Source organism: Octopus sinensis, linkage group LG4, assembly GCF_006345805.1.
Source record: "Octopus sinensis linkage group LG4, ASM634580v1, whole genome shotgun sequence".
NCBI lineage: Eukaryota > Metazoa > Mollusca > Cephalopoda > Octopoda > Octopodidae > Octopus > Octopus sinensis.
Window position 1 is genome coordinate 42,700,744 of NC_043000.1, and position 10,671 is coordinate 42,711,414.

The window sequence follows — 10,671 nt, forward strand, 5'->3', positions numbered from 1 at the left end:
TCTATGTTTATCTATGCAAACGCACGCGCTCACAAACATACACACACACACATATAAATGTCACTAAATGCGACTAGGGTGTTAGACAACATCTGCTTTGATAGAAATAAGAGTTAAAACGCTCTAATACAGTAGTTAAAGAACATGAATGAAAACATATACAGTAACAGGAACCATAATCGTCCGAAAAGCGCCGATCTGTTTCTGCAATTTCCATCGCCTCATCATTTAAGCAAGCTCACCTTCGGCCCGTTCCGGACTCGCGTCGCCGTTAGTATTTATGTTTTCGTCAGCCAAATAATTAGATGATTTAGTGATTGGCCAATGAGTATATATATATGCAGTTTGCAATGTTTCACCAAAAAGGAGAATTACAAAAGTCACTAAATGCGACTAGTGTGTTAGACAACACCTACATTGCTAGAAATAAGAGCTAATACTAACGAGTAAAAATCAACCACCACATCAAAGTGGCCGATCCTGCTGGTAATATTATATATAAAGGGTGCAGCGTCGTACCGATAAGCAGCTAGCGGAAGGTATGCCTGGGGTTAAACTGGTAGTAAACATGGAACAGCCACTTTGATGTGGCGTTGACTTTATTTGTTAGTATAGTTACTACTTTAATCACTTTTTGAGATTTCACAAGTATCTGTTTTGCTTGTTGCAAATCAGTGATCGATCGTCGCTTTGTGACCAGGTACTCGTGACTCAACGACCTTGAAACTGAGACCGTCTCCCGATCCTGTTATCTGCTAGAGGATGGTAGGGGAGTGTTTCCCTTGCTAGCAATATATATTGTATATAAAGGGCGCAGCGTCGCACCGATAACCAATTGGCGGAAGATCTGCTTTTGGGTAACTGAGATTAAACATGGATCAGCCGCTTTATAGTGGTGGTTGACTGTCCTTGATATATTCGAAGACGACGGGGCAGTCGGATTGAATTCCTTGCGGTATTTACCGAATGGTTTTTAAATCCACAATTCAAATCGGAGAGTGTGTGTACGTGCGCGTGTTGTTGTTTGTGTGTATTAGGAAACCTGGCTGTAAAAGAAATTTATGAATGTAAACACGGCTTCTATGCTTTCGTTATGCAAACATAGCAGGAGTAATAATTTGGCGGACCATTTCATAGTTTGTTAACCATTCTGCAGGCAATACCTAACCAGAACCCTTCACCAATCGAAAGTAAACAATACTCAGCTTCTATATAAAGTAATCATAACTCAGTAGATTACCCCCTCTTCTTCCGAACGCAACATTGTGATTACACATTACATTCTTCAGTGAGGTAAATTTTCTGATATATATATATATACATGCAGTATAAAGTAATCCCTCGCCATATCGCGGTTCATCATCTAAGCTTACAGCGATTCCTCTGTGGGGTTGTTTTGCATATGTAATAAAATAAATATATATAAATTATAAAAATAATGAAAAAATAAGGTACAGAAGTGTTTTCACCTGTCGCGATAGGGTTCGGAACGTAACATCTGCGATAGTCGAGGGATTATTGCGTGTGTATATATATATATATATATATATATATATATATATATATATATATATATATATATATAATATATATATATATATATAGAGAGAGAGAGAGAGAGAGAGGAGAGAGAGAGAGAGAGAGCAATGTTTATGTGCCAACAGAATGTGGTAGTCCGATAAAGAACTGTTGTTTTAGCCCGAGGAAAACATCTTTTCCAGCTGGCCATCGACGCACACTCTGTATCCGTATAATATTTTCAAGGGAGGTCATCGCTCCCATCTCTGGACCTAGGTTTTCGGGTGGTTTCCCGTCCTCACTTATATATATATATATATGTGTGTGTGTGTGTGGTGTGTGTGTGTGTGTGTATACTAGTAGAGATACCCGGCGTTGCCCGTGTCCCATGGAATTGAAAAATTTCTTTTATATTTTCTCTAATGAACTGGAATACCTATGATTTGAATTTCATCAAAATTGGAGATCAAGAATTTCAATGAGGGTACTTTCCCTCTTTATACACCCTAAAACATTCTAATCATGGTATATTTAACCCATACTACTCATCTTTATGTCCAGATTCCAAAATCCGAATCTTATAAAAGCCATTCAAAGGTTTTTGCTTCTGAAAAACTGAGCGCATGGGGAACATTAAGCTCTAAAATGTGGGAGTTATTTAGGGGGTCTTAAAGGCAACTAGAGAAGTTGATTTGTATCATATCGTTTGTTCAAATTTCTTTGAAATCGGAAATATATGAATGTTCAGTAGGTTTGTATGAATGTTCACTGGGTTTACATAGTAGAGAGTGAGGTGGAGGAAAGAAAATAGATGTGAGATATGTAGGGATATTGAATTAGTAGATCCATTTTCTAGGCAGAATGGTATATATGTAAGATTCCAATACCTTATGGGAAAAATACTTAAGATTCCAATAACTTATGAGGTATTGAGAAAAATAATTAACATTCCAATACCTTGTGAATTCACAAGGACCTCAAACCTACAAGAGTAAACAAGAGAGACACAGACAAGCAGAAACAAGGAAAATGCCACTTGTGTTTGAACACTATATAAAAATATTCTTTAAAAAAAAACTTTTCTTTTAATTTTTCTAAATTTAATTATTTAATTGTTACAGTTGAAAAAGTCTCAATGACTGAAACCGGTACTGAAATGTTTTTTATAAAATTATTTTAGCATTTTCTATCTTGACTTTTTTTTCCATATATATATCAACTCGTGTGTTCCTTTTCATCCTTATATATATATATATTATATATATATATATATATATATATATATATATGTAAGTGTGTGTGTGTGTCTGTGTGAGTGTAAATATTTATACATATATCTACCCTCACCAAACTCATAAACACACCTATATGTGCTTTTCCAAGCGAAGAAATTGTACTTAACACGTTATGTAAGTTGTTTTTATATGATTAGAAGTTGTAGTTTGTTAGTTTGTTGAATAGGAAGTTGAGTTCTACGCTACTGATTATACAAACGAATTTTTTCAATAATCTTTAACATTCACGTCTGAGATATGATTCAAGGTATTTCAGCTCTTGATTACCCACATATAAATCAATGAATATTCCCATCTGTATGGTCTAAGTGTTAAGACACAAACAATACTTGCCTCTACATACTTCAATCTGGAGTTGTAGCAGTAATGGCCGATAGTCTCCACCTCGTCCAATCCTTAGCCTGGTCTGGATCTTCGTCGGTTATGACGGCGTGTGTTCCAGCTGAATGGATCAACGGAACAGCCTGCTAGTGAAATTTATTTGCAAGGGGCTGCGCACTTTACTGAAATGCGAAACCTTCCCAGAGAGTCGTAGCGTGTATCTACAGGGATGTACAGCGTGTTATACCGAATATGACAAGGCTAGCCTATTAAAGTACAGGTACTACTTACCTTTGCCAGCTTAGTGGACTGAACCAGCGTAAAATGAGATACTAGGTTGAGGAAAAAGTTCGTGCGCCGTGTTACAAAAATGAACTGAATGAAAACACACGCCACAAAATTTTATTAAAAAGTATTATTTTATCACACTGCACGAACTTTTTCCCCAAACTAATATCTTGCTCTCGAGGCGGTGCCCCAAAATGGTCGCAATCTAATGGCTGAAAGAAGTAAAAGATAAAACGACAAAAGAGTCACTGGCAATCAAAATTATGATCTAATGATCGTAAACCGAATACCAAGTCCTTAGGCCACGCTTGATAGCATCACTCCATAGCTTCTTTGTTATCTCTGAGTTCACTTTTCGTCCACTCAGACCTCGAGGAACTATGTGAAAACTGCTTCAGGACCTTAATAATATGATAAAGCTGTTGTATTTTTCATCACTTGACAATTGCAACCAGGTGTCGGTCTGCTTCGACAACCTCCAGGATTGGAGTGTTCTTTTCGGACGTCATCCAACTCGTGCACAATACTTACTCTCAGTCTCTTGATATCATCTATCTTAGTGTCTTGCTGCACAGTTTCTGGCCTTACTGCTCTTGGTATACACTGCGTCTTGCCTGACCAAAATTTTTGGAAGTCACATATATGTGTATTCGTGAGGGCGTGTTTGTGCCTGTATACATGTGTGTGAATCTGAGTGTATCTGTGTGTGTGAGTGAGTCTGTGAGTGTGCTTCTGAGTGAATCTGTGGGTGTTAAAATTTGGCTACGAAAGAATTTGAATTATGGCATCTATAGTACTTGACTAAACTATCACAATCAATAAATTTAAACAGCCTTATGTTCAATAAGTATGTTTCTAGAAATAGAGGTTTAATCTTTCCCCTTTAGCCTTGATCATACAAACCTATAATGACGAGCAACACACGTATCAGTATCCCACGTATTCACGAAGCGTAGTGAATCTTAAGTAATATTATACAGCCTAGATTTTTAAAGAATTAGGATGTGCTGTGAAAGTTATATAGCTGCTGTTTCTACCTGCTCAAGTGATACTCAAGTTGCCTTCTTAGCTTGTGATATACCTACTACAAAAAAAGAAGCAAATATCAAAGGTACTGTCCGAGCCATAGGCTTGTAGGGCCGGTCTCTCGGACTCTGTGGTGTGAATATTCTCCCTGGACAGGACGTCAGTCCATCTCAGGATTACAAATTTGTGGACTGCACTAACGCGCGAATAGAAGTATTTTATTCAAAGATACAACGCAGGAATCTAAACTAGCATCTTACATGATATAGATATATCTGTTCTGTTTCCAGAAATATTACAATTCTGTTACGTGAATTAACACCCAAAGACTACATGAATAAATGCCAGATCACGTATTTGACTATTTGTGAGCATATCTTATCACCTATGTTTTGCTAATTGGCGATATTGTCCTCCTGTAATCCTTCTTCTTCTCTTTTATCGATAATATCAGAGACAGGAGTGAAATTTTTCACGCTAATGTGTGAAGGTTAATAAAAATGTGCATTTATGGCTGGAAAATAATTGGCTTTCCAAGAGAACAAATGAAATAAATACTGATATGTAACGACCTTCTTGGAAATGTAAACCTTTTGTAATTGTGTTATGAAAGCATATTACAAAAGAAACCTGTCAGGGAGAAGTAACTTTACAAAGAGATGGACCATAAGATTTCTTGGAGAAATATAATACTAAGCCTTTAATTTTGTTTGCATGTACGATATCCATAATGCTCGAAATTTATTATTGTCAACGTAAAAATGTGTATCGGGGATCACACAGGAGTGAGTTATGCATTGGCAGATTAGCTATATAGCCAGTCAACTTGCGTTCCAAGGTTTTCTAACAGCCGTTTATGTTACAAGCTCAATTTCAGTAAAATTGAAATTGTCTTTGAAATTGCTCCGGGCTTTGATAAAACGAAGACGTATTCGTCAAATACTGGTTATGATCAAATGTTTCCTATCACTAAGACCACCTGAGTTCGCCGAAAAGTCAGCCAATCAGCCGTCTATGTGTGTTAGACTATAGGTAAACGAAAAGTGATGCTAATACATACGTAATGAGCTTCATAACGAATGCAAAAGTAAGCGAGTACTGAGATTCTTCTGTAAAATATATATCTGAAAATCGTAATGGCCAGAAATAATTTCAATACCTAAGAAAGTTAATTGGCATAAAGAAGTTAAATGGTATCGATCAATAATCGATACATATATATATATGTCTCTCTCTTTTATATGTATAAGCCAGGATCAGATCATTTTAATGCTTTAACAGCGAGAAGATGCATGTGAATTTGAAAGAGTGCTTGTTTTTATAGATCATATTGCAATACCTAAAGAGCACTGATTTGTGGTATGGTTCAACAGGAGGAATATGGTGACTTCTTAGGAGAAGGAAATATAGAATGGAGATACAAAAGTGAACTGTTTAACATATGAAGAAACTTAGAGTTGAAGGTCAGATACGTGGTGCAGTGTAAATAATTTCCAGTTGACTTGAGATGCGCCGCATTTGTACTTAACTTCAAAATATCTTAGCTAGCTAGCATTGGACTTAAAGACTGTGATATGCGAACTACAGTGACACCGACTGAACACATATATTTAGATCAGAAGTAGAAAAACCGAGGCGTTGAGAAAGTATCAAAATCCCAGCAACAAGTAAAAATAAAATATTCATAGTACTAGGATGATTTTGGCTGCATCGTATGCAATGGGTTGAATGCGAAGATAACTCGCGAAACAGATATGGGCTAAATACACTGAATAACCTATGGTGTCAAAATTCCTGAAAAGTACCGGTAGATCAAGCAATATCTTGAGTATGAGATCCAGTTGAGAGCCGATGATGGGAATGCGTGCAGAAGAAATTACATATAGACTATTATATAGTGTATAGCGTATGTACAATTCTAGGATCATTGCTCAGTAATTCACTATTGTCGGATAAATTGCTTTAAGAAATGATTACTCTCTTTATTTGTCAGAAAGTTTTCGCTGTTCTCAGAATTTGTCAATAGGATTAAAACTCCATCCCCAACATTCAACAATGGATGCTAAGTAGAGTGAAAAATTTCATATCATTCAAAACCCAACTCGCATATTTAAAATGAATAAACTAATTTCTGCCTAACGATACATGAACACCTTGTTAATTCCACATAAATCAGTTTCCTGCTTTATAATGAAATATCCATTGATATCGGGGATACATATTTATATATGTATGTATATATGTATGCATGTATGTATGTGACTGATACACAGTCACGCTCTTTCTCCACTCTCTATCTATCTATCTATCTATCTATCTATTATCTATCTATCTATCTATCTATTATCTATCTATCTATCTATCTATCTATCTATCTATTATCTATCTATCTATATATATATATATATATATATATATATATATATATATGCATGCATATATGTGTGTGTATGTGTGCGTGTATTTGTATATGCATTCTATATTTTCTTCTCCAGCCTTACTTATTTCTAATTTGTTTGATGAGTATTCCAGTGCACCGAAAGGATGAAAGGCGGAGCTGACCTCGGAGACAATTGAACTCAGAACGTAAAACCTGAAGTGTCACCTAAAGCTTATCACTTTATACTAGTTCAATAATAACAACGCTATTTTACTTAATTGCTCATTATTTTCAAAATTAATAGGAACAAAGTCAATAGAAATTTGGTAATAAAAGAGTATATTTCATATCATACGATTCTTAGTTTTATTCAAGGTTTATCATTATTGTTTTTTTCTATTTGTATTCTAGATTTTTGACCTGTCCATGTCTGTTTAGTAATCTTTACAAAGTATATGCCTTGCGGTTCTAATTATCAGTGCCTGTTTTGAATAAACCCTTTATACTACAATTCAGAATGTACAACACTTCCAATTTGTAAACAAAAACACTAGTATTATATACTTGTTCAAGTATAAATAGAGAAAGCATTCTGCCCTATTAGTTACAATAGCCTCTATTACAATACAAATTATTATTATTATCCTTACTTATGTGTACGTATATATAAGTGCGTATGTACCTGCTACCGTATATGTTCGTATCATATAAACGTGTATCTATGTATATGTTCTTGCGTATTTGTGTTTATTTATCTAATTTAAGTATATATGTTTATGTGTGTATGTGTGTTTGGATAACATTTTACGCCATGCTGATTTATTCCATCTCAGTATTTTTATACGCTCCTATCTTCCATACAGCGAATTTTATACATCTAGTAATAGAGCATGCGCTACTTGATTCTAAATAGGCTTTCTCATATTTCACCGTTTTGCTCAGTATTCCTCTCTTCAATCAATGTTTATATTACCTTATTGCATTTTATATCTTAATGACGACTTCTAATCGTAGGCTTTAAATTTCGTATATATTACAGATATCACGATATACATGATACAGAATAACATTCATGTATATCATTTTGTATTTTTTCTCTTACATTAATATTCAATATGCTGGGCAGTTTATCTAAATCCAGTCCCTATATATTTTTATGCATTTTTTATGCATTTAATATGTATGCATAACATACATTCCAATACGTAACATTTCCGACTCTTATTTTAAGTCTACGCATTCTAATTTTATGTTACTACAGTATTTTTGAAACCATATTACTCAATTTTCTCTGAAACTTGTAATTCATCCATGTGCTATACTCTCTTCGATACAATGCTAGTTTTAAAAAGTGAATTATTTTCTTTATATTCCTTCGGGCATTTTGCTAAATTGCATCATTTATTATATAGGTAATTACCTGTCTAACTGTAATATTGGCCAACATTTTAGAGCATTTAGTGGATCATTTAAAAACCATACAGAAGGAAGTATCATAAATAAATGTTATACGTAGAGTCGCATGACTTCAGAATTTAAAATCAAATTCATATTTTATACTAATCTGGCAGTAGCCGCTCTTGGCTCTAGGTGCATGAATTACCGACTCGAAGAACATCCACATTCTTGAACCTGGGCTGATTCCTCGTTTCAGATTCAGGAAAGAGCAGGAGGTTTATTGCGATTGTGTGTCATCCATGGGAAGAGAAGAAAATGAAACATTCCTTACGGTCAGACGTCATCATATGGGTTGAATTTGCTCCCAAATCGAGAGAAACACCCACATCAACACATAACGAGTCGATGAGGGCCTTCGAACATCTCAGATATTTGGTGCCCAAACACCTCTGGTACTAGTCCTAAGTAAGAGTCATAGAAACCTGGTGATCATGTGATCCTTCGAATCATTGATTTCCTATCTTTCTTAGTTTATCACTACCGCCTGGAGATAATTTCGATGCAAGCACTCTTGCCAGATCTCCTCTTTGAGGACAATATCCTCTTTTCTGCTACAAATCTCGGAGGTCGTGGCAAAAACAAATTGTCATGAACAATCATCTTCAGTCACTGTCTGAATATTGAAAAATGTTTTATCCTATGATTTTTTGGAAAATGAGTTGTGAAAACTCATGAATTACTATATGACAAAGAAATCGTTCCATTCCTCTTAAAGCGACAATGTAAAAGTGCTCTACTGAGATTTACTGCATCATCACGTAAATAGCAACTCCAGCGTGATGTAATAAACTTTTAATTTGAACTTCAATACACACGCCTGAAAATCAGTCCATAAAATACGAGATTAGAGACATCGTCGACATGTCAGAACATCCAAGCAATTTTAGCAAGAAATTTCCGTTTCTAACTTTAGTAAGGATATATTAAATAAATACCGGTGAGAATCGAAACTGGTTATTAAATTATTTTGCTTAGAGTTATATCTGAAGTATAGTTTTAGTACGCATCAATGATCTAACCTTTTATGAAGTTTTCTCAAAATTTAAGGCTATCATATTGAAACTAGAAATCACAAGTTCTAAAATTAATTTCTCAAAAGATAAAACAAGTAATTACAATGATTTGAAATTACTGCTGGGGGGGGGGGGGGTTAAGAAGTCCTTACAATTTTAGGACACAGAGTTTCATGTAATTATATATATATATATATATATATATAAGCAAAAAAGTGCTAAATAAATAGTAGTCAGTTATGGCCGGTGGCATATGTACACACACAAATATGTATTTGTATTCGTTCATTTATATGTATATATGCATGTGTGTATAATGTATATATATATATATATATATATATATATATATATGTGTGTGTGTGGTGTGTGTGTGTGTGTGTGTGTGTGTGAGTGAGTGAGTGAGTGGAAAATGCTATATTATTTCGTGTTAATGATATTTTTATTGCTGAAAATTTTAAAATGTTTCTTTAAGTTACATGGTTAAAAAGCACGCATAATTATATTTCACTTTTAAAATTTCTGAAAATATTATTTCATCTCTAATTTAATTTTTGTAGCAATTACAAACTAAATGTTAAATGTTCCATCTACCGCTCAACAACACATGCTACATTCAATATTTCTTAAAATTTCTCATCGTTTTTTCTTATTAACCTGCTTTTGTTGTAGTTTTGTTTCTTTTGCTCGTCAATACTGAAGTTTCAATTTACCTTGTTATGCATTGCTTTCTTAAGCATTTAATCATCTTGATGAATGCTAATTCTTTGCCATTTTCTGCTTCATTAGATTGTAGTTTGTAGAATGTCATTTTGACCTCATTTCTCTTTATTAGCTTATTGTACGATTCCATAGAGCGTCATATCAATTCACTTAACTTCTGCAATCTCTTTATACACGTAGATCTGATTGTTGGCAAATGTTTTTTCTTAAACCCAGTGTTTTTTTCTTAAACTAAACTGTAACCCCGAAGTAAACTTGTTGAATTGATGAAGCATTTATTTCGTCTTCTTTAGGTCAACATTGACTTACAGTGCGAAATATCGTAATCACAGTTTTAAATGTAAATTCGCCCACAATATCAAGTATCTACATGGAAAGTAATACACTATTTCTTTGCTATCGAATTCAGGGGTGTGTGGTGGAATAATTGTTGAGGTAACAATTTGGAAAAACTTCTCTTGGAACTTCGGAGAGAGAGAGAGAGAAAGAGAGAAAGAGAGAGAGAGAGAGAGAGAGAGAGAGAGAGTCAACCTTGCTTTTCGTTGGTACTTTATTTGTGTGTGTGTGCGTGTGTGTGTATGTGTGCCTCATGGGAATGTATTCCTGATATGAAAACAAATCCTGAAAGTAAATTCTAATTTCGTTGGCC